Source organism: Miscanthus floridulus, chromosome 16 (assembly GCF_019320115.1).
Source record: "Miscanthus floridulus cultivar M001 chromosome 16, ASM1932011v1, whole genome shotgun sequence".
Taxonomy (NCBI): Eukaryota; Viridiplantae; Streptophyta; class Magnoliopsida; order Poales; family Poaceae; genus Miscanthus; species Miscanthus floridulus.
The window spans coordinates 104220842-104226338 of NC_089595.1; positions in this window are offsets into that span (position 1 = coordinate 104220842).

Sequence of the window (5497 nt, forward strand, 5' to 3'; positions counted from 1 at the left end):
CGGTCGTACACGGCGGGGTCCGGCGGCGGCGCGGCGTAGGCTGCAGCCCCCGCTTTCCCGCTCGTCCGCAGCCGGATGACCCCCGGTGCAGCTGTTGCCCCCGACGACGGTGGGGCGAGGAGGGCGGCAAGGAAGAGGAGGGGGAGGAGCCAGAAATTATACTTAGGGGGGCCCGGCCAAAAGAGTCAACATGTAAAAACTAAGTGTAACTCAACTCGTTAGATTCCTTGTGATGACCGTCGGAATTAATTCATTGACTTAAATGGGTGCTCGCAATTTCTTATAAGTATCCTAGGATCTAAGGCACTATTTTTCAGTAGTAAGTGACATTCCCGTTAACAACAAGACGTCTAGGGTGACTTTGTAAATCTTGAGTACTGACTCGGTCTTTTTCATTACGATAATTTTATTATCTAGTTGTGTTTTGTATGATTATACTATCTAGAAGATATTAATAGGTATATATGACAAGAATTTTATATAATCTTCCTCTTAATATAAATAAAAAATATTAAGTCATACTACTATTTTTTTGTTGTGAAATATTAGGGGGGGGGGGCATGGCCCCTGCCAGCCCCCCCTTGGCTCCGCCACTGGGAGGAGCAGGTGAGTGCAGCGGCGCGAGTCCATTGGCAAGATTTGCCGCCGTGCGTCGCCCACTTGTGTTGTGGAGAGAGTGTGTGTGACGGGGACGGAGGCGAGGTGGCGGTTGGTTAAGGGCCTCTTTGGCAGGGCTCCGGCGGCTCCGGCTCCAGCCTGTCGGCCGCCCAGTGGCCGACACCCGGTTACTGTTCACTAGAGCCGTTTCTCTCTCTCCACATTTCCTCTCTCACTGACACAACCGGAGCCGGAGAAGCTCGTTTTTCTGGCTCCGCGGCTCCGGCTCCTATAAGCACCTGTCGGCCGCCCAGCGGCCGACACCCGGCTACAGTGCAGGAACCGGAGCCGGCGGGAGCCCGGCCAAACGGGGCCTAAAAAGGCAACGGGGCTCCGGACCATCAGCGAGAAAATCTGTACGTGCTCCCACGTTCCACCACCCTCGGATGATTTCTCACCGCCCGCCCGCACCCCTGCACACGCACGCACGCACACACACACGTGCCACAGCCATGTGCTCACTTGCTGGATCCGGTGCTGCATGTGCAGGGATTTTTTTCAAAGGGGACCGAGAACGTGTGTGAGTAGGAATGTGTGCGTGAGTTACTCGTGTTCTAAAAGCTGCTCAGACAATCTCATCCGTATTTTATTTTGAACAAATGGTTAGCTGTCCACTACAGCAGACGCATGCTTTGCTGAGTGCAATTGCACTCGGCAAAGAAGGCTTTGCACTCGGCAAAGTCTTTGCCGAGTGCTACACTTAGCAAAGAGCTGTCGGCATATACCCTCACGGCAAAGGCTTCTTTACCGAGTGCCGCATGTCGGACACTCGGCAAAGGATTTCCCGAGTGCCACGACGGCACTCGGCAAAGAAAAGCCGTCGTGATGGCCAGGTCATGGTGACGGCCCCTTTGTCGAGTGCCACGCGTCGGCACTCGGCAAAGAAATGCGTTTTTTATTTTTTTTAAAAAAAATGCTTTGCCGAGTGCCTGCATCTAGCACTCGGCAAAGCTTATTTTCTTTTCTTTTTGTATTTTCTTTGCCAAGTGCTGTAGGTAGGCACTCGGCAAAGCAGTTTGTTTTTTTGAATTTTCTTTGCCGAGTGCCTTGACCATTGCACTCAGCAAAGCTGGGAAGCTTAGTGTCCCAGATTCCCAGCTTTGCCGAGTGTCATGGGAGTGTCCCAGATTCTCAGCTTTGCCAAGTGTCATGGTCATGACACTCGACAAAGAAGTGAAAAAATTCAAATTTTTTTGGTTTTTAGTCTTCCATCATTGCAAACAAGATATACATCATATATATATAACACAACTATATATCACACAAATATATATAATACAAATGTATATCACAATTCACCACAAACACAAACATAGCATACAAGTATCACAATCTCGACTCCTAAGTCCAAAGTCCAAACACACAAGTATAGTTCACAAAGTTCACAAGTGCATTATATCACAATGGCTACCATTTGAAGCTCACGGCAATGGTCCGGGTTGGGATAGCCCAAAGTGCGATCCCGGAGACCCTCCGAGGTGGTTCGATGCTGCCCCAGATTGATGCTGCACAAAATAGAAGAGATTGCACGTGAGCGACAAGAGAAGAGATAAATATGCAAGATAAATATCCGCCACTACCACCACCACCACCACATCACCGCCATCACCAACACTTCACCACCAACACTTCACCACCACCACCACCACCACACCACCACCACCACATCACCATCATGACCACCACCACCACCACACCACCACCACCACCATGAGCACCACAACACCATGACCACCACCACCAACACCACACCACCACCACCACTATGACCACCACACCACCACTAGGTTTCTCTAGGATTCACTAGGTTTCTCTAAGTTTCAGCATAGAAAGTAAAACTTCGTACTTATACTCACCGGGGTAGAATCAGGACGTTGTGGAGGTGGATCTGGAGCAAGCAGCGTCTGTGGGATCACCCAACCTTGTTGTTGGTCAATTTGCTGCATGAACTTGATCATCTCAGCCATCTGCCGCTGATCTTGCTCCCGTTGGGCCTCCAAAGCCTGTAGCCTTTGCCGCTCGGCCTGCAGTTCCTGGACCTGGGCCTGCAGCATTTGACCCCAATATTTCAATAATGCATATGTAAGGTATGTAAAAGTCAAAGAACGATGAATGAAACAGGAATGCTTACCTAGAGTGCCGACACCGCAGTCGGCCATTGGCGTATGGGCACGCTTGAGCTCATGCTCGCTGCTAAAAGCTGGTGGAGAGGAGTAGAGGCCGTGTCGAGGACGCCGTCTCCAATCCAGAACCGCCCATGCTTCTTGCCTTGCCCCACCCTCATCACGAGCTGAGGATCAAGGCGCTCCTCGGTTCTCAGATCGTAGCCCGGCCCATGGACTAACCTTGCCGCCTCCGTGTACGAAGAGAGGCGGGTGTGGACGCTGGAGTTGGTGTACGCCTCAACCGGGGCATCTGGGTCGTACTTGATGTCGGCCATCGCCATGCCCATGTGAGCCAGAGCATATGCCTTGAGTTGATCAACTGGCTGGCCACCGTGTGCATCCGACTACGAGAAAGACAATAACATGTGGTTAGAAATGATGCAGAATTGAGCGCGGCTAGATTAGAGCAATGGCGGAGACTTACATATGCCTTTGCATATTTGCTGAGGCTGCGGCTGCCTTGATGGTGAGGTACACCTGGCATCTGCAAATGCCTATCGCGGGCCTCCTCGTGCTTCTTTTGCCAGTCTCTGTCCAACCAGGTGTCCACAATATATTCCCAGCAATCGGGGTGGGTGGCGCACCAGCTTGGAATCACCTATAGGACATCAAGTAGACGACATATCAGAAGATCAAATTAGGCATACTTAATCTCAAAAGAAATGAATATTCATGTTTTGTATTTACCTGTATGTACTACTCCCTTGTCAGCATCATCTGTCTTGCCTCCTCTTTGTTGACACGCCTGAGTAGGAACTTGGCGTTGCAGTCTATGTGGGCCTAGATGCGGGACTCGTAGTGCAAGTCCATGACATGCCTTTTACAGGAAGCGTAAGCCACCTGATACGCACTTTCCTCCTGTGCCTCCTGGATTCTGAAGAAGTCCTGCATAAAGACACGAGGTATCCATTATTTTATTTCAAGAATGTCCAATGAATGCGAGGAATTGAGGAATGTAGGGCAAGAAAGACTTACCCACAACTCCCTAATCACCCGATATGCCTTATTTCTACAGCAGATGCCATTATGATCTAGAGCATCCTGCACGAGGGCATAGTGGTCGAACGTCCAGGCTGGCTCCCAATCCTAATCTCCTTTCCTAACCAGGCCAAGGAAGTGTTCCTTGCATAGAAGTCCTAGGATACCATTCACATTGTGTGCCGGGGCCGCCTGGTCCAGAAGCACCCAGTTCCTGCACAAGTGGTCCACAATAGTTATTAGTTGTTATTATGATTTTTCAACATATCAAATGAAGAACATATGAAGTTACTTACTTATCGCCCTCGGGTGCAATCAGTGGGCGCCTCTCAATAGGTATAGGTCACTTCAGGAGCTTTGCGGGACCTCGCTGGTAGGGCTTCAATGTACCAGAGGAAGTGGAACCCCCTACCATTGCCGCCTCCTCATCCTCCGTCGCTAGAACCGCCTCCTCGTCCTTCGTCCATGGACCACCGTCCCCATCCACCGTGTGCTAAAGGTCGTCGTCGTGCACATGGTCGCGTGAGGAGCTACGCCCATGGTCAGTCAATGGCTCCCGCCAGGACCTGCCTCTTGGCCTCCTCGGCCTCTCTGATGCCTCCGCCTCCTCAGCCGCCGCCATGTCCCTCCGGTTGGCGTAAACCGAGGGGCAGCTCCTCCTAGTGGGCCCCATCACTTGCAATTAAAAAGAGTAAACTAGTAAGTATAGATAAATGAGACGTACTTAGTAAGAGATGCAAAATAAAGAAAATGTAATTATAAAATAATATAGTATTACATGTATTTCTAATATTCTTCATGATCGGGATTATCTGGACGATAGGTATCATCATCACTATCAAGATTGTCCAAATCCTCAACAGCCTCATCCTCATCGTTGTCATTGCCTAGTCGTAGTCCGTCAAGCATTTCCAAGTCCTTTAGATCATGCACCTCATTTGCAGCGTCCTCGTCAACAACCCATTCCTCATCTGCTTCCATTTCGATCTCTCCTGTTAAGTCTATCTCAAGCATCCCTGGTAGCCCCTCTTCTTGTTGATAGAATTCTCCATCATGTGTGTTTAGGTTCAAGTTGTAATCATCAGGGTTTGGGTGAGGTAATCTACCGTGTGGTGATACCTTGTGCACAATATACCAACCCTGAAGATGTGGGTTGGTTTTGCAAGCATATGGACAATAATAAACTTGTGTGGCTTGTTGAGCCACAACCACAATATAGACATCTTCTCCTGGATAGAAGAAATCCTGTCGAGTTTCGACTATCCCAAGTTGATGGGACTTTCTCGATACTGCAGGATCAAACCACTGGCATTTGAATATGATAGGATTAAGTGCTTTGGAACCACGGTAGTCGAGCTCATATATTTCTTCAACTATCCCATAATACTCCACCTGATCAGTGCCCGACGTAAATACTCCGGTATTCATGGTCCTTGGATTGGAATGACTCTGCTCGTACCTTGTTGTGTGGAAGCGATATCCATTCACGTCATAAGCGTTAATTGACAAGACCTTATAGTCAAAGCCATTGGCCACCTGTTGTAATTCAGCACTTATAGACACATCCCTTTGGCACTGCAAGTTCAAGCAGGAGAGAAATGAAATCAGGCAACTTGGAACGTCAAACTTAGTAAGAGCTAAGTTGGCCGGTACCTTTTTTTGGAACCATGTAATGAAATCAGGCGAACCATGTTGAA